Consider the following 26,532-nt stretch of genomic DNA (forward strand, 5'->3'; position numbering starts at 1 on the left):
GAGGTACGGTGGTTCATACCCAGGGCAGATTTCTCCACAGCCCTGAGCCAGGCTGATGCCACAGTAGGCACTTGGTTCAATGAATCAATGAGTGATCAAACATGGCGCCTTAAATGGAAGGCTCTGTGAAGGGCTGGTGCACAAGGACTAGAGAGGTCGTTTGCACATTCGACATATTCCATTTTGGCAACAACATTGCTATAGACTGAACATTTGTGTCCCCCCCCCCTCAATTTTACATGTTGAAATCTTAACCCCGAAGGTGGTAGTATTGGGAGGAGGGGTGTTTGGGAGGTCATTAGGGATGAGTGCCCTTACATGAAGCCCCAGAGAGCTCCCTCCCCCCTCCCCCCAGGGGAGGAACTCCCCTCCCCCCAGGGGAGCCAGAAGACAGCCTGGCTGTTGATGAACCAGGAAACATGTCCTCAGCAGATACTGAATCTGTTCCCCCAGAACTGTGGGAAATAAATGTCTGTTGTCTGCAAGTCACCTGGTCTCTGGTAATTTTGTTGTAACAACCTGAGTAGATGAAGGCACGCATCCAGCACCACCGAGCCTGTTGTAACAGGTACTCTGGAGAAAGCCTTTGCCCGCATCACCTGTGTTCATTACTCATGACAACCCGCAGGTAGGAGTTACTCTTCTCCCCACTGTGGACTCGAGACAACAAAGGCTCTGGAGGCTGCGTCTCTGGCCACAGATGGTAATTGGGTCCTCTGATTCTGAGCACTGGATGATCCTTTCCTCACCATCGAAGGAGAAGAATCTGCTCACACCACACCTGACATCCTGAGGCTTAAATGCTTCCCACGACAAAGAGGCAGCATGGCTTCTCCAGGTGGTGAGCCTCCAGGTGGGGGCTCAGTGGTTGAACAAGACCTCACATGGTAAAGGGAGAGCACCAAGAAGCCCACGAGGATGCTGGCTCTCTCCCGGCCCCAGAATGGCTTCCCATGAATCCCTGTTTCCTTCTCAAAGCCATTTATTCCTTCCTTCACTCATTCATTCCTTCACTCAACAGTTATGAACTCTCTGTGTTAGTCAGGATTCTCCAGAGAGAAAAGAACCAACAGAAAATTTATACATATAGAGAGATCTATTGTAAGAAATTGGCTCACGTGATTATGGATACTGGCAGGTCCAAAATCTTCAGGCTGCAAACCCAGAGAAAACCTGAAGGTTGTCTGCCACAGAATTCACTCTTGCTCAGGAGAGGCCAGTCTTTTTTCCTATGAAGATCTTCAACTGATTGGATGAAGCCCACCCGTGTCAGGGAGAGCAATCTTTACTCAGAGTCCACTAACTAAAATATCAATCTCGTTCAAACACACCCTCACAAAACCATCCAGAATAATGTATGACCACATCCCTAAGCCCCATGACCCAGCCACACTGACCTACTAAATGATCCATCAGAGGTTCCTATTCTAGGTCACAAACAACGTATTCCACTGTGACAGCAACAGATGATTAACAGTAAATAGAATAAAGAAGTACATAGAATGCAATGCACCAGGCAGGGAGAGAGGCTGAACAGGATGGAACTGGCGAGGTTGGGGGGCAGTAGTGGGTGAGTGGGAAGGAGTAATTTTCAGATCAGCCTCCTTTAAAAGGGATATGAGCCCAGACTGGAGAGGCCAACCGTGTGAACACTTGGCAGAAAGGAATTTTGGGCAAAGGGAGGCCACAAGAGTGCCCAGAGGAGCAGCAGGTGGGCCCTGAGTTCCAAGCAGAGGAGTGAGGGGCCACAGGTGAGACTGGAGGTGGAGAAGCCATCAGGGTTGACTCAAGAGCCCCTGCCTTCTTAGTCCCCAGTGGTAGAACTTCAGACCATGGGCATCTTTTCCTACATGTTTTATCTTTGACACCCTGGAAACCACTGATTTCGGATGAATAAAGATGTCTGCAGAATTTGGGATGAACTTCCTTCTCTTGGTGCCTGTGTTTCAATGGTCTATCCAGTGTCACTGATCAGGAAAGTTGCAGCTCTCCAGATGGTGCACACTTGGTACCAGCAAAGGACAGCTCTCCTCCACCGGACATGCTGCCCACAGCCTGCTGGGGCACCGAGGGTGTGAGGCACGGGGCGTGTGACTCCCGGGGTGATGACGGTGACCATTGTATTGTCTCAGAGCTGTTGTGAATTTCGGTGCCTCTCATCCAAGTTTTTGGGGATGTATGATGAGGCCTGTGTCTGTCCTTTTTAGTGTTTCTACTTTAAACACATGTTCCCTGTCCCTCATCTTTGAAGCTTCTGGATCAGCCTGAATGAAGGGCATCTCAAGGACAGGATGCTGGAGAGTGCTACCATTTGCACCAAAGTTCCCATGTTTCCCCCACAATATGGGAACTCGAGATTCCTATCAGAGTGGTTTTCTTTTTTTCTCATCTACACGTCTCTGCCTTTTGCTTTTGGTGTTTTTCATTCTTGTTTCTTATTGATTTTGCTTTAAGATGATGAAGTAGAATCACTTTGGACTTGTAAAATAGACTTACACTAATACAACACTGGCTTTATCTGTTGTCTCCACAGAGGTTTCCTTGAGGAAAGGGCTGTGCCGGCTTAGGGCGGTTGGACGACGGCTGCTTTGCCTCCAGCCAGCTCTTTATTTCCTCCAGCTGTCGACCACCATGTTCTCACAGATGTATGTTCTTTGTTTGTTTTCCATCGACTTGGAGGAAGCGGAATTCCAGGGTCCAAAATACAGGTGGGAAAGAAGCCCCAGGGAAACACTGTGTCTTCAGTGGTTGTGGGGCCATTTCAATGTCTCCCTTGTCTGGTCTCTTCTTCTGACAGGAATCTGCAAGGGTCACAGAAATCTGGACGTGCATGTGGAAGTCTTCTCCCATCCTTGAGGATTAGACAACAGAGGTCCAGCAAGGCTGGAACTCACCTGAGACCCCATCGATGAGTATCAGCAGGGCTGGGCCCCTCACTGATAGGGGGTCGGCCCAGGCTGATAGGCTGGGCCTTTGGGGCACAGTGAAGGTAGTAGTCAGGGGACAAAACACAAAGGGCAGATGGCCTTCATGGTGATCCATTCAATCCAAGGTATGTGGGTGGCAATAAAAAGAAGAAAAGAATCAATAATAATAAATGGTAGTAATTAATATTTTTAGTGCTCTTGACAACCACAATGGCCCCTGTCATATTCCAGGCATTATATCAGGCAGATCGTATGAGCCATCCTGAACCCACATGGCCACCCAGAGATGACTTTGCTCCCTGCTGCTTCTCAGACGAGGGAGCTGTGGCTCCGAGAAGACAGGCTGGTGCACGTAGCCCCATTGGGGGTTGCCTGCAGAGGACTCCCTGTCCTGGACAAGGAAGCTATGGGAACCATGCACACTTCAAGCAAAGACTTCTCTTTGTGGCTCCCCAAAGGGCTTGGTGTTTGTTGAAGGATTCCAGGGCCAAGGAAGTAAAAGGACACCAAGCAGCCCTCCTGGGGCAGTGACTGAGGACATTCAAGAGAGAAACAGGTTGCTCATAGGACACTTGCTTCCAGAAGGGATCAGCTCTAGAGCCACCAAGCTCCCACTTGGCCCCTTTGCTTCTTTTTTTTTTTTAATTTTTTTTTTAACATTTATTTATTTTTGAGACAGAGAGAGACAGAGCATGAACGGGGGAGGGTCAGAGAGAGAGGGAGACACAGAATCTGAAACGGGCTCCAGGCTCTGAGCAGTCAGCACAGAGCCCGATGCGGGGCTCGAACTCACATACCGCGAGATTGTGACCTGAGCCGAAGTCGGACGCTTAACCGACTGAGCCACCCAGGCGCCCCGGCCCCTTTGCTTCTTAATTCCAGAACGACCTTCTGTGGGTGGCCCCTGAGCACTGCTCTCAAATCACTTAGAAATACAGGCAGGACCCCTGGATGCCTTCTGTTTACATCTGAGCTTCTGATCAATTAGTAACAAAATTGTAGTATGGTATTGGAGAATGCTCCTTAAAAGGCATTCACATGTGTGCAGGTTGGCTCAGGGATCCATCTAACATCATGGAGAAGGGTGGAGGGCCTGGCCCCTCTCCAGTTGTCAAGGCTGCCACCCTCCAGTCTCGGAACAAAGGGGCTCACACTTTGATCTTTCCACATGAAAAGAACCAAAACTCTACTCTCAAAGCTCAGAGTTCCACATGGACCATTGGTGTCCATTCAGGTGCTATGGGTCACCTTCAGAAACATGAGTGTGGGGACGAAATTGTGTGTGTGTGTGTGTGTGTGTGTGTGTGAGAGAGAGAGAGAGAGAGAGAGAGAGAGAGAGAGAGAGAGATTGAGTTTCACTCCCATTACTGGCAAATGTCTAGAATAGAATTTCTCGATGCCTTATTTTTTTCTGACATTTCAAAAAGATTAGTGTGTAGGTGTCCAGATATTAATATTGATCTCTGTTCATTCCTTTGGGTAAACAGCTGCTCGAACACAACACCACTTGATTACTTTAATACAGAAATAGAAAGAGAAGAAAATCGCATGTTTTTGTCTCTATTTGATAACTGAGGAGGGTTCTGGACCAAGCAAGCATGGTCAGCGGTAAAATGGGCACAGGCCATTTTAGTTGTAATAAAAACATGTTCATGAGCCTCATTCCTTGCAAAGGCTGTGGGGAACTTCAGTTTCCCCAGAGGTAGAACAAGCAGGCTGGGACATGGCTGGTGTCCATGACTCCAGCCTCTGGCTTCTTTTCCATACAAGCTTCATGCACTCTGGACAAGAGAGAAGGATGCTGCTGCTGTGGTCCATTTTCCCATGTGTTCCTGACCACATTAGGGGATGAATGATCTCTCTAGCTGCCCTCTGGGTCCTCTCAGGAGGGACATGGCTTTTTCTAGTCTCCAGTGAGGACTTGCAGAGTGGCTTGGACCCTCTATCAGAGGTGTAGCTGAGGAGCATGGGGCACAGGCCTGATGTGCAAGTCTTTGTCCCTCCCAGTGGCCCTGCCAGCCTGAGTTTGACAGCCCCAGGGACTCTGCATTCAGACTGGGGAGCAAAGAGAGTCTATCCCATGCTTAATGTGCTAGCAATAACTGCAGAGTTTATTCCTGTAATTATTCATTTATTTAGCTTGTGTGATTGAGAATTATGTGCTTTGGCAGGGTCTGTCCTGCTGATGGGTGGTGATTAGTGTTAGGGGGACAGGTGATTAAAACTCATTTTCACTCTGGGGTTTCTGGGAAGGACAGCACATCATTTGTGCTCCATGACAGGCAGTTTCCGGGGGCACAAGCTTTGAGCTAACCCATGGTCCCCCTTGCAATTGCTGTCTGGAGTATTTTTGGTTTAATTGGCTGCCTCTGATGGTCTTGGAGACCAGAGGCTACGTCATATCAGTAGCTGAGGATCTTGGTTTCCAACAAGGCTAAGTGCAGAGACATCCTCTGCAACTCACTTCTTCCAACCAAGCAGCAACTAAATGATCTCAGCAGTGCCCTCTTAGCCCCTCTCTGAGGGCAGTTTGCATTTCTGCAGCACTGGGGTGATTTGTTTATTCGCTGAGGTTAACCAGTGCCCCTTCTGGGAAGACCCACTGGGCTGGAATAAGCACCAGGGTCCCCCATATCCATCTGGCAGCCAGGATTCCTATACAACACCCAGAAACTTTTTCTGCCAATGAGTTTTCTTGGGCAGATGGACGGATGGACAAACAGATCTCAAAGGGGAATACTCTCATGTATGAAAAGCCTACATTCATTCTTTCTGCTTTGTTGGGTCCCAAGTATGCATAGTTGGAATTCAATAGCCCAGGAGATCTACAGAATATTTGTTGGGCTTCAAGGGTTCAAGATTTTCTCTTGCCCTTGAGTCAGAGAGGTAGTAGAATGGTGACCCCTCAAATAGCCCCAAATAGCCTGGAAACTGCTTACCCCTCAGAGTCAGCAGGTAGCCTCTAGAAGGATTAAATTAACATGCATCATGGTCTCACCCTGGTTCTAACTGCTACACATTCTTTCCCATGTAGTCAGTGGAATAGCAGACCCTAAACATGACTACACCCTAATCCCTGAGCCTGTGAGTACCCCATGTTATGTGACAAAAGGGCCTTTGGAGGTAGAATTGAGGCTGTGGACCTTAAGACATAGACATCCTCCTGGTTTATTCAAATGGGTTCAGTGCAATACCACAGGCCCTTAAAGAAAGATGGGGAAAGGGGAGGGTCATCAGGGGAGAATCAAACCACAAGAACAACTTCACCCCCTTGTGCTGGCTTTGAAGGTGGAGTTGGGGGCATCTCAGCCTGCAAGGTCCAGGCTACTGGTGTCAATGGACATTTACTCTCACTGTTCTGGAGGCTTGGAGTCCCAGGTCAATGTGCTGGCAGAGACGGTTCCCAGTGAGAGCCTGTTCCTGGTTTGCACATGGCTACCTTCTCACTGTGTCCACACAAGGCAGAGAGACAGAGCTCTCTGGTGTCTCTTCTTTAAATGACACTAGTCCCATCATATTGGGCCCCCTCCTTATGACCTCATCTAGCCTTGATTACTTCCTCAGAGGCACCAACTATAAAAACAGCCACACTGGAATTTAGGGCTTCAATATATGAATTTGGGAGGGACATAATTCAGTCCACAGAAGAGGCCAAGAGTCAAGGACTTCCAGAATCTGATAACCACCAGGGAAACAGACCCCAGTCCTAGGACACAAGGGACTAGATTCCCCCGTAGAGTCTCCAGGAAGGAAGCTGGTCCTGGTGCCTCCTTGGTTTTAGCCCAGTGAGACCCATGTCAGACTTGTGGCCCACAGGACTGTGATACAGTAAATTCCTATTGTTTAAGCCTCTGAGTGTGTGCTAATTTGTTTCAGCAGCAATAGAAGACTATTGCATCCAGGATACAGGAGCCATTTTTGACCCTCTTCTCTCCAGACTAAGCTCATCACTCACTGAATGCACAACTCCAGCTCTTCACCAGCATCCCAAGGTCCAGCTCTATCTTAGGGCCAAAACACAAGCCTCTTTGTCCTCCACACACCAATTTATTTGACCTATAACCAAATTATCCTGCCTTTTTGGTGCCTCAAAAGTCCATCTTTCCATCCATCCATCCATCCATCCATCCATCCATATTTTCACCCACCCATCTACCCATATACCTATCCATCCATCCTTCCATCCATCCATCTACCCATGCATCCATCCATCCAACCATCCTTCCATCCACCATCCACTCATCCATGCATCCCTCCATCCACCCACCCACCTATCCACCTCTACACCCATTCACACATCCATCCATCCATCCATCCATCCATCCATCCACCAGCCAGCCAACCATCAAGCCAACCAGTCATCTATTCCTGTGTGACAGGCACCATTCCAGATAGCAGAAACATAGCCATGAATCAAATTCTGCCTCTGGGCAGGGAACACTCAAAAGAAGATTGAGTAATTAGGTAATTTGTCTGGTGTGGTGAGTGAGAGGAGCAGACTGGGGGAGACAACAGATTGGGGGACTCTCTACAAGGCTCTGGTTAGTGAAGTCTCTGCAAGGCACCATCTGAGCTGCCCCAGATTAAGTAAGGGAGCCAGACATGCAGATATTCGGGGTTTAAACATGCAGTTTATTGGGATCTTGCTCTCTGTCAGGCCCTGTGCTCAACCCTGGGAATGGAGCCAAAGCTGGCTCTTGTGCAGTTTGCATGGCAGGGCTCTCTCTCTCTCTCTCTCCATCTCTTTCCCTGTCTCCCCACCCTCCACCATGTTCCCAGGAGTGAAGGAAGGGCAGAAGGGTAGTTGCAGGTTTGCAATGGGCCCAGTGATACCTTCTAATGCAGGGGGGAAAAAAGCAGAGAGAGTTGCTTATTCATCCTTCTGGACTGGTTGTCTTTGCTCAAGGATCACAATCACCAAGGTCCCTGTCCAAGAGCAACGAGGAATTCTCAACAAATGACCATGTCCCAGTGATGGGCTATGGGGAACAGGTGTTGGTGTCAGTGCCCTGTCTTTGGGAGCAGCACAGGTATCCAGAACTTTAGCGAAAAAGGAGCACTAGTGAGCCAGGTAGTGGCTCTCCAAAATATCTATCCACATCTTAATCCCAAACCCTGCAAATGTGACTTTATTTGGAAGAAGAGATTTTGCAGGTACTAGAGATCTTGAGGTGAGATCATCCTAGATTGTGTAGGTGGGCCCTAAATCTGATAACAACTGGACGTCTAAGACACATACAGTAGAAACACACGCGCACACACACACACACACACACACACACAAAGGGAGGGTCTTGCGAAGACAGAAGCAGAGCCTAGAGTGACACAGCTATAAATCAGGGAAGGCTTAGGGCACCAGAAGCTGGAAGAGGTGAGGAATGGATTCTTCCTTGGAGCCTCTTCAGGGGTGGGATATGGTCCTGCCTACACTGTGATTTTGTTTTCCTGGCCTCCAGAACGGAGACAGAATAAATCTGTGTTGTCTGAAGCCCCTCAGTTTGTGGGACTTCATTACAGCAGTCCTAAGAGACTAACAGAGGCCCAGATCACAAACTTGTGGCATTGGAATTGCTGGAGCGGCTTTGAATTGCATATTCCTGGTCCCCACAGTAAAACTAGTGATTTGGTAATCCCAGGACTTCCAGAAGATCCCCAGATGATTCTTATATAGCCAGTCCATTGACCTGAGTTTGAGAACCACTGTTCTCTGTATTGCACAGATGGGAAAACAGAATCCCATCCTGGATCCCAGCACATTAGGAGACCATAGTCCTGGTCGCAGCTCTGTCACTTCTAATTTGGGGCTCTTTGGTGCATGGACAGTAAATGACCCAACATTGTGGGTTAAGGACTGGCCACCCTCACCTCCTGTGCCAGCATGTCTTCCTGCTTCCTCTGGGTACCAGGCTCAAACCTGGGCCCAGCCATCTTGAAGGGAGGGGGTGCCATTATCTTTGCCTTCAAGGAAGATGACCCTTGCTGACATTCCACATGATTTAACCGTCATCCAAGCCCCCTGCCATCTTGGAAACCCCCAAATGGATAACAACTTCTCCTTTGCTTTATTTTACATGCTTTCCGCTTTAGCTGGGACTAGCCTGAATAGTTCATCATGCACTGAACGTGTATTCCCAAGTAGATGTAGGGAGAAGAACACCGTCAGCTCCTCTCCATCCATTAGTATAATGAAATGAACCCACAAAATCCTAAGAACAGTAGGGACAACCTCATGCAACTCGTGTCTGTCCCTTGGCCTTCCTCTCCCCTCAGGTAGAAGGAAGACCTCAGGCCCCTGTACAGACAGGGGTCAGCTGTGGAGCCCCAAGAAACAGCTTTGCTGTTAGTAGTATGATTACTATGTCAATATTACTACTACCATTTAGTTAAATTAAATCTACTCTTCAAGTATTTTTGTAAGAAATCAATATATGGCACATGTATCTCTTTGTTCCATCTTATTCTTTTCTATTTGGGTACATTTTAATGGTTCTGTATAATTCAGAAAGGAAATCGAAAATGAAAGCTGCCAGGATTAATTTGTCACAGATCAATTTTCTTGTATTTGGGACAATCACTAATGCAACAGAGCCCACCCACTCCTGCGCTCATAGGTTGTCATAATGGACTTTGGTCGATATGGCTTTTGATGGTAAAACGCACCCTTTGTGACCCTCTCATGGTCCCTCCTGTCATCCTGTCTGTGCTGGAGACAGTAACTGGTTGTGATGAGCTATTTTATGTTATGACACACATTCTTTAATCTGAAATAGGTTTGCTGTTCTGCAAATCCTACTTCAAAATGAAAGCCACTTTTCCTCATTGATCGACAAGAGCCTGCACTGATGGTCACTGTGCCAGGAGCACACATGAGGTGAATGACCCACAATCTCACCACAGTCTTAGTGGGGGACAAGGGAAGGCCGGCAGTTCCCAGAATGGGGGGTGCTGGGCTAGGGATATGCAGCTGGGGCTTTGGGGGCACAAAGAGGGAGCCCCACCACCAAAGGGGAGTGGGCTCAGGGAGGGGTTCCAGAGGTCTGTGGTTCATCTGGAGGACCTCTACTTCTCTCAGAATAGGGGAGGAAGATGGCTAGTAGGGGCTTCAAAGCACAATGGGCTCCATTGTTTTATAGACCCAAATCTCAACCCCACAATTAAACAGAATTCCATTCTGGATCCCAGCACATTAGGAGAACATAGTCCTGGTCCCAGCTCTGTCACTTCTTATTTGGGGCTCTTTGGTGCATGGACAGTAAATCACCCAACATTGTGGGTTAGGGACTGGCCACCCTCACCTCCTATGTCACCATGTCTTCCTGCTTCCTCTGGGTACCAGGCTCGCAGCTGGGCCCATCCATCTTGAAGGGAGGGCTCCGATATCTTTGCCTTCAAGGAAGATGACCCTTGCTGACATTCCACATGTTTCACTCTTCATCCAACCCCCCCGCCATCTTGAAAAAAACCCAAATCAGTAACAGCTTCTCCTTTGCTTTATCTTACATGCTTTCCGCTTTAGCTGGGATTAGCCTGAATGGTTCATCATGCACTGAATGTGTACTCCCAGGTAGATTTGGGGATAAGAGCACTGTCAGCTCCACTCCATCCATTAGAATATTAAAACAAGCCCACAAAAATCCTAAGAACAGTAGGGACAGCCTCGTGCAATTGAAGGGTCTGCCACTTGGCCTTCCTTTCCCTTCAAGTAGAAGGAGGAGCTCAGCCCCCGGGACAAGGTCAGCTCTGGTGCTGTAAAGAGCGGCTGTTATGATTCCTATATTTGCCTCATGTCAAAGTGGAGACTGTGATGGTATCCTCTTGTCAGAGCCATGATGAGGTTTAGATGAGATGATCCATGTAAAGATTAATGCCTGGAGCACACACAGGAGATTCTTTATGGTTGCTGGCTACTGGCTTCGTGGTCACAGACACTGCCACCGTCATTTCATTGCCTTCACTATCCACAGATCCACAGTTTCCCAAACAGCCCGTAAGTTCCAGCAGCCTCATGCATGGGGTTTTGCCCTGCCCTCTGCTGGGTAAGGGACATGGTTACCTGAGAGATGTGCCTTCTTTGCCCAGATGATGCCACTTTCCCAAGAGCATCATGCATGTACATTTGGTGGAGAATGGGACCCAGGGATTTCCTCCAACACAGGACTGATTTTTGTAAGAGTTCTGTGTGTGCATAAGAAGAAAGTGTTCACTCACTTGTTGAGCACAGGTTTCCATATGTGCTCTATATATCATACTCACCAGGGATGTTCTTCTGTGCTTTTAGAAATTTTGCTTGCTTCTCCATAACTGAGATAGGGAATGTTGACATCTACCAGGAGTATGGATTTATCCATTACTCCCATCAGGCATTGGTTTACATATTTTGAGGCAATTTTATCAGATGAATGCAAATTGGAATTGCTGTATCTTACTGTGAAATTGAACAATATATCCTATTGTGGTGACTCTATCAGTTAATGCTTTTCTGTGCATTATATGTTACTTTTTGTCGATATTAATAGAACAACCCTGCATTCTATTGGTTGTTAATCACATAGTCTGACTTTTTCCATTCCTTTGTATCCAAATGTGTATGTTCTCATTTTTTAAGATGGGTTTGTTAGGAACAGCATTAGGTTGAATTTCTTTTTTTAAATTAGATCGCACAATCTATGTCTTAAATTGACAAATTTAATCCATTTACATTTATTGTGATTGCAGAGCTATGACATTTGTTTCTACCATCTGATTTTTTTGCCATTTGTCTACTGTTACCATATTCTCCTCCTTTTTGCCCCTTCTTTTATTTGAGTGTTGTTGTTGTTGTTGTTTTTTTTCTATTTGTGTGACTCTGGGAAAGTCACCCAACCTCTCAGTACTTGGCTCTGTAAAAGTAAGGATAATAATGGCAACTTACATCAGAGAAGCAGTGTAAGGATTAACTGGGTTATTACGTGTAGAATTTTAAAGCAGCAACTGGAGAATCATGCTTGTAGTTTCTTACATTTTCCCCCTTCTGGCTTAGAATTCATACACTATTTCTACTTTTTTAGTGATTTTTCCTTGGGAATTCCCCATGGATACTTAACAAAGTTTAAGACTATCACAAACCCCTTCAAACCAGTGTAAGAGCCTTAAAATAATACTTCTCCTGACTTTGCTGTTTTGTCCAAAAATTTAGGTGTGCCTTTTCCAAACTCCCTTAAGTGAGAAATGTTATTATTTTATGGAACTGTTTTTCCTATTAAAAATGATTGATCACCAACTCTGTGCCAGGTACTATTCTGGGCTCTGGAGGTACAGACAATGCCCTTTAGATTTACTCATTTTCATCTGTACCATTCCTTCCTTGGTCATTTCCATTCTCCTTACAGTGCATCTCTAATTCCTTCCCAGGTTAGGTGGAAGGGTAGTGCATTTGCTTCATTTTTATTTATCCTTTATTTTACCCTTATTTCTGAAAGATAATTTTACTCCATTCACAGCTCTAGTCTGACATTTTTTCTCTCCAGAGTTTGAAGATATGCTTTCTGCTGCCATTTTGGCTTTTGATGCATTTGCTGCCAGACTAATTGTCCTCTCTTTGCAGGTGGTCTTTCCATATGTTTCCTCTTTCTCCTTTCTGTTCTGAAATTTCACTATGATGTGCCACAGGAGTAGATTTCTTTTCATTTTTCCTATTTGGGTACAGTGTCTTTTACCAATGCTATAAAATCATTGGTCATTACCTCTTAATATATTGTCTCTGCTGATTTTTTGGTCATTTCTCCTTCTGGGACTCCAAGTATATTTATGTTAAAACACCTCCCTCAGTTGTCTGTATCTTTTGATCTCTCTTACTTTTCTTTTCCTTGATTCTTCATGGTAAGTTATGGGTGATTGCTTGAGATCAATCTCCCCATGCATCAATTCTTTCCTTAGCTCTGTCCAATCTGGTTTTTTGACATAGCCCCTGAATTTCTGATTTCAAAAATTTCACTTCAAAAAGTGCCACCTTGTTCTGTCTACCTGCTGTTGCTTCACCTTGTAATTCCATTTTATTTTTCTTTAAATGCTTCCCACACTATTATTTGGTATTCTTATTGTAACAATTCTGGCCTTTAATTTCTTGGGAGAGTAAGTCTGAAACTGTTGTTTCTGGTGACTCTCACTTATGACTGTTTGTTCTGGAGATTGCTGGTCACGAGCTCATACTGGTGGACTATAACTGTAGGTGCCCAAATGGAGAGTCTTTACCTCAAATGAGGATTTTCATTCACTTTGGTCTTGAACCTGGGGAAGCCACCTCTCAGGTGACTCCAGCCCTTTCCAGAATCCCCACTGCAAGGTTACTCTGCTGTGCATGTGGCTCACAGCTCAGGGATTTTGCTTCTGTCACTGTTGTCGTTTTCCCTCTTAAGGCCTCCTCAAGTTTTCCATACAAGCCCAGAAAGACAATAAAAGTTATGTTTTATGCAAAGATGCATTGTTTTGTGGCAGGAAGCCTCCACAAGGTATCTATCTCTCCATTCCTTATTGTCATCACCTGTGATTGAACGTTAAAGGGAAATGTAATCATGAATACGCTGTCATTGACAAAACACGGTAATTAATCACTTTCCAGATGATTCCAAATGAAGCTTTGCTGTTTCTCTCTGCTTATGCTTTCTTTCTTACCAGCTATTACACATTATCATGGTTTAAAAGTGGTTCTGTGAGGTTATAGGATCCACTAGAATGTAAACTGTAGAAAGAGAGGAATTGTCTTGACTTACCATGTTTCCCCATCATATTCAATGGTACCTGGCACACAGTAGATGTTCATTAAATATTTGTTGCCTATTGAGCAGATACTAGATTGACTTTGTAAGCCTGTTAAGAAGTAAACTGTGAATCCCCACGTGCTATCTCCCTACCCCTCCACCATCACCACTACCATGCACACACAAGGACGGCTAGTACTAGGGGGTTGAATATAATTTCAATATTTTCTAGACACTGAGTATATGCTATTGTGCCATGACTTTCTCCAGGCTGTGCATACCCACAGGAGAGAAGCTGCATTTTCATTGTGTCATGTGACCATTCCTGGGCCTGTCTCAATGGGACAGCCTCCCACAAAGTGTTGAGTTAGGTTACCACTCATTTTTCAAGAGTATCACCTGGAGTAGTGGTTATCACACCAGCGCATGTATCAGGATCATCTGGAAGGCTTGCTAAGACACAAATTGCTAGGTAGCCCCACTCACAGAGTTCCCAACTTAGTCTGGAGTGGGGTCCCAGAATCTGCACATCTATCAGGGTCTTGATGCTTCTTTGAGAGTCCCTGAACTGCCATTTTCTTCCACAGCCATCCACTTAGTGCATCTCACTCTCTTTTCTCATTTGGAGGGGTCTCCAGTTTGCATCTGAAAAACCTCTGTGACTCACAAGAAGAACCAACGCTCACTCGATTTTTCTATACTTTCTGTAGTGGGGCATATTCACTTTATAACTTAAAAATTTAATGAAACACATATGCCTACTCCTAGCACCTTCTGAACCATTCGGAATGCTCCTTCCAAACCATTGTCCTTGCAATGTCCTTCCGAACCATTCGAAAGCTCCTTCCATGGTCTTGGGCTTACTGAAAACTAACTTAAAAACAATGTCCCGGGGGCGCCTGGGTGGCTCAGTCGTTTGAGTGTCTGACTTTGGCTCAGGTCATGATTTCGCGGTCTGTGAGTTCTAGCCCGTGTCGGGCTCTGTGCTGACAGCTCGGAGCCTGGATCCTGCTTCGGATTCTGTGCCTCCCTCTCTCTCTGCCCCAACCCACTCACATTCTGTCTCTGTCTCTCAAAAATAAATACACATAACAAAAAAAAAAAAAAAACAATGTGCCAAAGCGAGCACAGAGGAAGCAGTTTGATGGGTACAAATGGCAAATTCTCCTATGCAAATGCATAATCATCAGTTGCTTCAGCACCACATCCTTTATTTCAACCCTTCTGGAAGGATGACACTTCTTGCCTCGTTTCATTGAGGAGATTGATGGCCTAGTGTGGGGATATAGACAAAGGCTCTCAGTGTTCCCTTCCATCCACTCCTCATCCTGGAGCACAACCATTGGTAATAAGTGCAGGTGTAAAACAAAGGGGTGTCAGCATAATAAGCTCTCAGCAGCAAGATTGCTGGTGATTTAAACATGAGGGGTCATGTGCCCCTTTGTTCTGATCCTGAAATCAATAGCAAAATGAAAAAATCCCAGTGGACTTTCATGGAGAAACCAGGACAGTTGTCTTACGGACAGAGTATAACATATCAATGCGATATTATTAACATCCAAAAAAGAGAGATATTAAAAAACCTTCCCCATTTTTCTTTGACCACATGCTACATCTGAACCCTGACTCTTTAGGACCACCGCTCAGAAATTCTGTCTCTCCTTTCCTCTTCTTCTCCCATCTCGCCTCCCTTTCCTCCTTTACTCAAATTGAAGGCTCGCCTCTCCGGAACACCCCTCCCTCTGGGGCACAGTTAGGGTGTGAAGATCCCTTGTGGGGATGCCTTGTGTCCAGAACCAACTCATGCCTTGTGTCCATGCAACATGGCTGAGGACACCATGGTCCCCTGCATTTGGCTGAGAAGAAGAATGTCCTAAAATGCAGCCTACCCAATCCTTGCTGAATCCATAGAGGGGAACCTGAGCCAGTGGAGCACCCCCCCCCCCCCGCCCACCGTGCATATCTGGTCTGTCTTCATGTGGTCTCTCACCCTAGGTACACAGGCAAGGATGCTCAGGGCTGTCACAGCTGGGCCCAGAGCTCACTGGAGTTCTGCAGTTGTTGAGGAGCAAACCAAACCTCTTATAACTGATAAAGCAGGTGTTGGGGCGTACACTTTAGGGGTGAGGCAACAGTGAGCTTCCTAATTCACAACCCCCAAGTGAAAGTTACCCCCCATGTCTGGGGCATCACAGGCATGAGGAGCAGAGACACTAAAGGAGCAAGATGAAGACAAAACTAAGCCACCCAAGCTGCCTCCTTTTCCCAGATTCATCAATAACTCTTGCTGAGGAGGTAGAGGGAGGCCATTAGCATTATAGTCATTAATATCCTTTCCCATGGAAATGGGAAGCCAGGAGGAGAAGGTTCTACTTCACCTGATTTATGAGAGAGGTTCCAAATCAACTTCTCACATAGACTCAGGAGACAATGAGGAAGAGGGTCCCTGGTGTGAGTGGTCACGGGGGAGCCTGCCAAGGGATGATTCCAGGAGCAGGATGGAGTTGGGGGCTTTCTGCTGAGGGTTTAGCAACCACTCACATCCTTCTCTGGGCTGCAACCCCTCGTGCCGCGGTTGCTGTGCAGCAGGTCAGAGAGAAACGCTCTTGCAGGGGGAAAAGGAAGGGTGGAGGTAGAGGTGTGGTGGAGACGTGTCATGAAGGCTTTCCTGAGACTGTCTGTCTTCCTCGTGCCTGCACACAGGAGATGCAAGTTTGCCCAACCGGCCGTGCAACAGGGAGCCTGTATCAGCAGGGAGGGAAAGCTGGCATGGTTCCTCCCATGACTGTGCCCCGAGGATGCCCCCACTTGTTGTGACGCTCTGCTCAGATTTCCTGCCCCCACCCCTGCCCCCTTGCTGTCCAGCCCATTCATTTTCATCTCAAAGAAAAGAAAAAGTCCCCGTTTGCCGTCACCCCTTGTCCATCAGGCCTCTGAGATAATGCGTGAGCCTGTTTTTAGAGGCATGTTTAGAGGTTAGAAGAGTGACTCCCCAGCGGAAATATTACTTCCAAGAAAGAGACAGGGATAAGGAAGAAGGGGGTAGTGCAACAAGGAAGGGGGGGGTGAGAGGGAGGGTCTCTCTTCGCGGGCAGCGGTCTCCTAGGAAGCTGGGCAGCATGCCCTGAGCTGGCTGAGCTTGGCAGCTGCCTCCAAGAACAGTCCACAGCTTCTTCCTTCTGGAACTGCCACTTTGAGGCCACTCCACACTGTCCAGCATTCTATGCCTCAGCTCTCTGAACTCACAGGTGGGGCAGGACGCTTGCCTCTCCCAACAGATGCTTCAAACATCTCCCCAGGGTGCGGCGCCTGGGGGGCTCAGTCCGTTAAGCATCTGACTTCAGCTCAAATCATGATCTCTTGGTTCGTGAGTTCGAGCCCTGCGTTGGGCTCTGTGCTGACAGCTTAGAGCTTAGAGCCTGCTTTGGTTTCTGTGTCTCCCTCTCTCTCTCTGCCCCTCTGCGCTCTCTCTCTCTCTCTCTCTCTCAAAAATAAATAAAATAAAACATGAAAAAAAATTAAACATCTCCCCGGGGTGCTTAGTGGTCAGAGAGCAGAGCACAGTAATGGGAAAAGATCCAGAAGCTCCCCCCCACTGCCTTACAAAGAAGGGACCCTGCCATCCCAGACCACACCCATGTCTCAGGAACCCACACTTTGATGAACTTCAGAAAGATGGGAGGGAGAATGAATGCATTGTGGGGGAAAAAAGCCTCTTGTTTACTGGTTGTCTAACAACCACCCAAATCCATGCTTTTTTTCCCTTGTTTTATCTCTTCTTTGTTGCTGCTGTGCTGCAAATGTCCCGATTCATCATTTCTCTCCCGTCCAGAATATGGCACTTGTAGGAGGAAAATCCTCAGTCTTGCAAATCTCAGTGTTTACGCAGGTGACTGGATGGATTTATGCCTTTAATTACACCGATGTTTCTGGAAATGCACTGGTTAAACTACAGAGCAGATGTGGCATTGTGCATATTAGAATGTGTTTACTGTATTTCCCTTTTAATTACAGCTCCAAGGGCAGCAGTCAAGAAAGTGTTTTTGGTAAAATCAGACAACTGCTGTGAATACGGTTGAGCAGGAGCTGTGGGTCCTTGTCGAGTTGTGTCTCCCCAGACCATCCTTGGGCCTCGCCTTGCTTGTGGTCAAATAGAAGCATACAATCCAATTCCAACCAGATTGCATGCAAGAGAATTATGAGCATTTTCTAAAATAAAAAACACATCTCCATATATAAGTACAATTGCATTCCCAGTAGCTAACATTATAGTAATAGCGAAAAACGGTTTCTATTATACGTTTCTTTCTGATCGATAATAACTCCACTCTGAAAATGGCTTTGAGGCCAAAACCATTTCCTGTTGGTCTTGGCCTTCTTCTGTCCTTTTAAAAAGCTTTTAGAACTTAATCCCTGTAGTCACTTTGGGAATAATGAAAAGCCATAGGAAAAAAAACAAAAATACAATGGTCATGATTCTGTTTCGTGTTTGTGTCCTTGACAAGCGAGCCCAAACTACAGCTCCCAGCGGTGACGGTGCTGATCGTATCCGCCACACAAGGAAGCAGCCATCTGTTCAATTGAAATAGAGAAGTTCAGGCCTTGTCCTGAGGACTTGAGCGTGGTCTGATGCTGAGCCAGTGTATGTAATAACATTCCGATCTTACCTTGGCTGGTCCTCTCCTCAGCATTAGACCATATTAATTCCTCATTGAAATCAACACATTCTTCTTGTCTTATAAAAGGGAAAACACAGGTTATCTCTCACCTCATGATGGGTCAACAGTGCAGGCGGGATGAAAGCATCCTCAGCTGGCTCCGCGGCTGGTGTTCACACGTCTGCCCCCTGCCTATGATTCAGTCCTTTCTTTGAATGCCTTTCATGCAACCCAATTAAACGGCACCAATATTTTCAGACCCCTTTCATAGGCAAGGACGTGTCCTAAGTGCAGGCTCAGAAGCTCCTGGAGCACTTGAGTGTTTGATAAAATCCACTATGAGAATATACTCCCAAGGAGTTTCACGTTGAAATCTCAAATTTCAAATTGCAGGTTTTTGTCACTAGCTGAGCACAAGATCTAGGTAAGAGTCTGAGAGCCACCTACATGTGTCGTGAGCTCCAGAACATCCTTCCTTGTTTCAGAGTGAGACGGGGCACCTGGGTGGCTCAGTCGGTGAAGCATCTGACTTCGGCTCAGGTCGTGATCTCACAGCTCGTGGGTTCAAGCCTCTTGTTGGGCTCTGTGCTGACAGCTCCGAGCCTGGAGCCTGCTTTGGATTGTGTCTCCCTCTCTCTCTGCCCCTCTCCTGCTCACACTCTGTCTCCGTCTCTCTCTCAAAAATAAATAAACATTTAAAAAATGTAAAAAGTAAACAAAGTGAGGAGCTGCCTCACATCCCATTGTCCTGATTGCAGATGAGCCCAGGGAGACCAGTCCTAGCTTCTCTGCTCCCCACGGGAAGATCTGTTTCCATGTCAAGGAGGGACACACTCTGAAGCATGAGACTTACACGTTCTCCACCTGTGATGCTTACGTGACATCACTGTCAATGCTCATGTACTTTCTGAGAAGTCCCCTACATGCGTACAGGCATATCTCCACGTACACGTGTACACACACATAACATACACATACACACATGCGCACACACCCTCACACATTCATGCACACATGCAGTTACACGCTGCTGAAGATGTTCTTATGCACTGTGACTTCAAGGTCCATGCTTGCTCGTGATTCTGAACCCATAATTTTGAAAGTTTTAAAAAATTTTAAGTGCTTCAGAATAGAATAAGGAAGATACAGATAATTTCAGATTAAATATTCTTTCTTTCCTATAATAAGCCCATGGCACATAATTTTGACCTTGTGGTTCTTCCTTGTTCAAAATTAACTTGCAAAGGACCGTTTCCCATAGATCTTGGAAAAGCTCTTTGTCACAGACCTGTGCCTATGATATCCAAGATGACCCTGCCAGCTCTATCATGCATAAAGGATTAGCTTGGAGCTATTTCCCAGTGGGGTGTCTTTGCAGAGATTGACTCTCGGGTCGCCGTGGTGGCCTGTGATAACCGTCTTCATGTTGACAGTCTATTTTCACGGAGCAAAGTTAGGAGGTCTGGGACACACAGGCTCCAAGACTGCGATTTATGAATCTTAAATCTCTGCCATCCCCTTGCCTTTGGGTACCTTTGAGAAGCATCCTGGCCTGGTGGTCTTGCAGCCTCAACTGTCGGGGCACAACTAGACGGGCCTGGGGGCAGGCCAGGCCAGGGGGTCTTTTGTCTGAAATTATTTGTATCTCATGTACTCTATTAAGCACTTATGAGTTTTCAAATGATTATTTATTTATTTTGAGAGATGGGGAGGGGCAGAGAGAGAAGAATCCCAAGCAGGCTTTGGGCTGATGGTGCAGGGCTCAGGCTCACGAACCATTCGACGGCGACTTGAGCCAAAATGAAGAGTTGGACGCTTAACCAACTGAGCCACCCAGGCGCCCCTAAGCATTTACGAGTTTTAAAAACATCATATAGCTCAAAATTGTCATTGTAAATGGTTCCTGGAGATCAAAGCGAATGTTTATAGAACTCAAGAAAAGAGGAGACACGTTTTCATGAATTCTATCTGATCCAACGTGACCTGAAGTGTTGGGAGAAAGGGGCCAGAGTATACAGTTTTCTGGTTGGAATCCAGTCTGTCTTGTGAACACCGTTCTGAGTATCTTCACACACACTCCAGCTGCACCAGCCAGCAAGAGAGGATGAGTAAAAGACAGGGAAGTTGTGTCCACGTGTGTTCACAAGGTAAGCCTGTGATGTTTCCATGACAGCGGTTCCTCCCTGCAGCCCATCTGTGAGCCGGCCTTGCAGGAAGGGGGCTTCTGTGATTTTCCACCCTCTGCTCCCACTCTCTGTCTTCCAGCTTCCAGCTTCCAGGAGGAACACTCCTTGTACCGGGATCCAACTCTCCACTGGGAGTTCTTGGAGGCTTCCACACACAGAGGCCCCTGGAAACACATGTAAGTCCATGTTCTGCAACACTAGTGGGCAGAGAAGCCCAAACACACCGACTACACCTCCTCAGAGGCTCAGGCAAGGGCAAGAAATTCAGCCTTTCATGGGGCACTCACGGCATTTAAAAACAGAGTTCTTTCCAAGAAAACTGATTGGCAGTGAACTGGAACAGGAGAATTCTTTCACTTACTAAGCCATATCTATCGCTGTTTTGGCAGCTGGAACCTAAGACCCCAACTTGTAAACCAAGCAAATCTCTGAGCCACAGACACTACTTGGGTGCCAGCCAATGGATCCGTGAAATTTCTCTCAAATTCCTCATTAGCTACAACTTTGACCAGCCCAGTAATTAAGATGCCAAGAACAGAGATGCTTGTTCTTGGGGAATTTATAAATTAACAGTTGGTAGCAATCAAAATGATCGAAGTGCCACCAAAACCCAAGTTCTTTAAAACACAGAGAGTCCCCAGCCTGGTGAAGTGCCAGGGACAGTGCAGGTGTGAAGATGGCATTGTTGACCGTGACAATGTTGACTTGGAACATCCCCTCATCCTTTGCAGCCTGCAGCCTGCAGCATTGATAATTCCGCTGGTGAAAACGTGATAGATGAGAATGGAGGTTGTGCCCGATGGCTGAGCCACAGCAAGTCCCCTCTCTTGTTGCCCATTGTAGAATTGCTGGCAAGTGCCCTGTCTTGCCATGATGGGCCAAAGCGACATAAGAGGTGACCACTGGCCTCATGCGTGTCTCTTGTGCCCAGGAAGGGACACTCCACTGGAGTCCTGAGACTCTGTGATGGTCAATTTCATGTGCCAACCTGACTGGGCTGTGATATCCAGTTTTTCGTCAAACACCAGTCCAGATGTTGCTGTGAAGGTACTTTTTTTTTTTTAGATGTGATTAAAATTTAAATCTGTAGCCTTTGAGTAAAGCTGATCATCCTTCATACATGGGTGGGCCTCATACATCAGTTGAAGGCCTGAAGAGAAAAAGGCTGGGGTTTCCCATGGAGGAAGGAATTCTGCCTCCAGACTGCAGATTTCAGACTCAAGATGGCATCATCAACTCTTCCCTGGATCCCCACCTGCCCCCCTGCCCTGCAGATTTTGGACTTGCTGGCCCCCACAGTCTTATGTGCCAATCCTTAAAATAAATCTCTCTTGACAGACAGATAGATAGATTGACTGATTATATGGATGGATATATGTATGTATGGATGGATGGATGATAGATAGATAGATAGAATGCATGGAAGATAGATAGATAGATAACATGGATAGAAGATAGATAGATAGATAGATAGATAATAAGGATGGATAATAGAAGGAGGGATGGATAGATAGATAGATGATAGATAGATAGATAGATAATATGAATGGATAACAGATAGATGGATAGATTAGCTAGCTAGCTAGCTAGCTAGATATATAACATGGATAGAAGATGATTGATTGATAGATAGATAGATAGATAACATGAATGGATAATAGATGGATAGATAGATTAGCTAGATTAGATAGATAGATAACATGGATGGAAGACAGATAGATAATATGAATGGATAATAGTTGGATGGATGGATAGATAAATAGATAGATATATAGATAGATAGATAATATGGATGGATAATGGATGGAGGGATGGATAGATAGATAGATGATAGATAGATAGATAGATAGATAGATAATATGAATGGATAACAGATAGATGGATAGATTAGCTAGCTAGCTAGCTAGCTAGTTAGCTAGATATATAACATGGATAGAAGATGATAGATAGATAGATAGATAGATAGATAGATAGATAATATGAATGGATAATAGTTGGATGGATGGATAGATAAATAGATAGATATATAGGTAGATAGATAATATGGATGGATAATGGATGGAGGGATGGATAGATAGATATGATAGATAATATGGATAGACAGTAGATGGATGGATAGATAGGTGATAGATAGATAGATGATAGATAGATAGATAGATAGATAGACAGATAGAAAGGTACATGTTCTACAGCTGATAACAATCAGGGGAAATTGATGTGGCACCAAAATCCAAATTCCTCAAAAGACAAGAATTCCCTAACCTGGTGGATGGAGATATATTTATAGATATAGATACAGATGCAGATATGGTATGGACACCCTACTGCCTTTGTTTCTCTACAGAACCCTGACTCAATGCCATCACCCTGGCATCCCCTGGTGTGTTCTCCTGGAGTTCCTTCCACCAGCTTTCACCCCAATCTTGGTGACATGTGCTCTGACTGCAAAGAAACCCCCGTATTCCGAACTGACCTCTAACCTCAAGCAGGAGGCTCTGAAGGAGGCACCTTCCTGTGGAACGTTAGCTTTAGATTCTGAAATTATTCCTCTATCACATTCGTGTTCTTTCCTCAATTTCTCAGGTATCCAAGGATGCCAGCAACCAGAGGGCAAGCCCCTGGTGTGTGTGGGTGTGATATCCACAGCATGTGGCATTTCCTACTGATTTCTCTCCCACCTGTCCTTTCTCTGATGCCATTTTTAATGGAATTGGGTTTTCCCTCAACCAACACTACGTCAGGCTTTTAATTTTTGCCATGCATACTAATGCAGCACTTAAGAAAAAAATAAAAACAAGACTATCTGAGAAGAAATGCCACAATTTAACATTTTTGAGCACTGCTGTTTTATTTAGGAGTTCACTTGAACCAAAATTCTCAGGAACAGTTATTATTATTCTGCCCCAAAGGCCATCCACCATGAACGAAGACAATAAGAGTTTTGTGCCCCTGCAAGAGCCCCATTTGTCACAGAGCTCATAATGTGGCTGTAAATCTGCTGTTCCCCTTCTGCCATATGTTTGCATTTTCCATTTGCCGGGTGCTTTGGCTGCACTTGGTCAGAAGGAAGCTTCTATCCAAATAGTCCATTTGGATGTGTCAATTTCCCAAGCGGAGGACTGTTAGGCTCTGAAACAGAGTCATGGAATTTAGGATAAACGGAGTAGATGAAACATCTGATTTGGAAATATGTCATTGAAACGTGTCCAGTCACAAATTAAAGCTCATTTAAACCTCCAATTCCTCTGCCAGAGGAGAAAGAACATTGCACGCAGGGGCACTGGGGCCGCCACGGTGTGGGAAGGGGACTTCAGGGTGAAGATAGAACTGTGCACTTGGGGCAGACAGTGCCTGGGCACATCTTGCACAGGGGTTTCACGGCCCACAGGGCTGGCCCTGTGAGTATCTCAGGGGTGGTTGTTCATGGTGAGAGTGGAGGGACTGCAGAACACCAAGGGTTCAAATATCCATGAGGCGTCTCTGCTTGGCCATATTCAAGCTGTGAACGTGGACAAGTTGCTTTGGAGGTGGACGAAGAGGATGTTACTGGCTTGGTGCCATTCTCAGGGACCTTGGGCAGGTCACTTAATCATTTGGATTCTCTGTCTCTCCTTCTCTCACATGGGGTAAATAATTTCCACCTCATGGGACTACCAGGAGAAGTCAAGGAGATTGTCTGCAAGGCATCTTGCTTGGAAATCAGCACACATTAGTGACATGGGTAGGTAGTGTGGCCACTTCATCTTGGAGAAATCAGACAGACAGATCGCTCCACCCTACAGTGAGGAAGCCTTGATGGGGACGAGAAGGAGGGACCTGGGATTGCACACCAGTGGGTGAAGGGCAGGGATCTTTCCCTCTGCCCATCTCATGCTGTCCTGCTGGGCCCTGCAAATGAGATGGGGGTGAAGAGAAATCCACAGGAGGAAAACAAGTGCATGAACACGTGAACCCTGTGTGCACCAGCGGGAGCACCTGGCAAAGAGTAACTCAGAGTGGTGGCTAGAACTCCAGCCTTCAAAGGAAAAGGGGTTTGGGGCTTCTAGGCTGGGAGTCAAGCCATGGGAAGGTCACTAGGACAGGTATGTCACAGATGGGTTGTGCAGCAGGGTTTGTTAAGCAGATGCAAAGCCTGCCTTCTCTAGGGATAAGAGTTGGGAAGGGTCCTCCTCTCCCAGGTAAAGGAGAAGGAGACATCACCACAAATGTGAATTTCCTTCATGAATGAAATTTCCCTTACAAAACAAAAAATGCTCCCTACTCTTAGATCTTTTCTCTTTTCTGCTGGATCTCAATGGCCCTTAGCTCAAAATAGTCCATGTGCCAAAGCAGTGCACGTTGGGGTGGCACTAATATACCCCCTGGGAGCTTTGTGGTTGTTCTACATTTATCCCTCCCTGCCCTTGAGGCCCCATCTTCTGTGAGGCTTGTGAGTCTGATGTGGAGTTCGACTGCACCGTAATGTCTGCCGCGGTGTGGTCCACGTGTCCTTCACCTGGTGCTCCCAGTGCTGCTTCAAAACATAGCAGGAATTAGTGTTTATGGTATACTTGCTTGCTAAATAAATAGGGTCCTTATTCCGGGGTGTTGGTTGGGGAGAAGACAAGGGCCAATGACCACCTGGGGGCAGTGAGTGGCAGGGCATGTCCTGGAGGGGACAGTATAGCCCCAAAGGCCAGCAGTCAAAGCACCTGCCCCCAGTGCTGCTGGATGCAAAGAAAGATCCCCAGGAAAATGGCATGTGGGGTTGAGGAGATCATGAGCTTAGAATCCAGATACACCCAAGTCTGAATCTAGGCTGGGCCCCTCCTGGATGTACAATCTGTAGCATGGGACTACCCCGATCCTGTGTCTCTGTACTGACCAGATACCATGGGGACCCAGGAAGTATGAGCTGAGGCTGGCAGTCAGACATCAGAAAATCACCTTGGGGTCTAGCTTCTTATGACTGTCCATGGGACTCACCCTGGAAGAGCAATCCATTAGATGAGAATGATCTTTGGTTACCACTTTCCAGGGCCATGTTCCTCTGGCTGCCACCCTTACAACTGGAAAAAATTGTTTACACTGAAGCGTTAGAGTGTTTTTTTAATATCTAAAACAAAAGTAATTTTACTTTATTTTTTTAGTATGAAATTTATTGTCAGATTGGTTTCCATACAACACCCAGTACTCATCCCAACAGGTGCCCTTCTCAATGCCCATCACCCACCCTCCCCTCCCTCCCACCCCCCACCAACACTCAGTTTGTTCTCAGTATTTAAGAGTCTCTTATGGTTTGCCTCCCTTCCTCTCTGTAACTTTTTTCCCCCTTCTCTTCCCCCATGGTCTTCTGTTAAGTTTCTCAGGATCCACATAAGAGTGAAAACATATGGTATCTGTCTTTCTCTGTAGGACTTATTTCACTTAGCATAACACTCTCCAGTTCCATCCACATTGCTACAAAAGGTCATGTTTCATTCTTTCTCATTGCCATGTAGTATTCCATTGTGTATATAAACCACAATTTCTTTACCCATTCATCAGGTGATGGACATTTAGCCTCTTTCCATAAGTTGACTATTGTTGAAAGTGCTGCTATAAACATTGGGGTACAAGTGCCCCTATGCATCAGCACTCCTGTATCCTTTGGGTAAATTCCTAACAGTGCTATTGCTGGGTCATAGGGTAGATCTATTTTTAATATTTTGAGGAACCTCCACACTGTTTTCCAGAGTGGCTGCACCAATTTGCATTCCCACCAACAGTGCAAGAGGGTTCCCGTTTCTCCACAACCTCGCCAGCATCTACAGTCTCCTGATTTGTTCATTTTAGCCACTCTGACCAGCGTGAGGTGGTATCTCAGTGTGGTTTTTATTTGTATTTCCCTGATGAGGAATGACATTGAGCATCTTTTCATGTGCCTGTTGGCCATCTGGATGTCTTCTCTAGAGAAGTGTCTATTCATGCTTTCTGCCCATTTCTTCACTGGATTATTTGTTTTCCGGGTGTGAAGTTTGGTGAGTTGGGACATCATGAAGATAAA

General features: G+C 46.2%; 1 long non-coding RNA gene across 1 annotated transcript; it reads left to right on the top strand.

The window, feature by feature from the left end:
• The first annotated feature begins 1,524 nt into the window (after window positions 1–1,524).
• Window positions 1,525–3,081, top strand: LOC131493702 (uncharacterized). The gene is made up of 3 exons (XR_009252806.1): window positions 1,525–1,751; window positions 2,534–2,708; window positions 2,798–3,081. It is a non-coding gene; the product is annotated as an uncharacterized LOC131493702 (long non-coding RNA).
• Window positions 3,082–26,532: the final 23,451 nt, after the last annotated feature.

This window comes from Neofelis nebulosa, chromosome 2, assembly GCF_028018385.1.
Source record: "Neofelis nebulosa isolate mNeoNeb1 chromosome 2, mNeoNeb1.pri, whole genome shotgun sequence".
Lineage (NCBI taxonomy): Eukaryota > Metazoa > Chordata > Mammalia > Carnivora > Felidae > Neofelis > Neofelis nebulosa.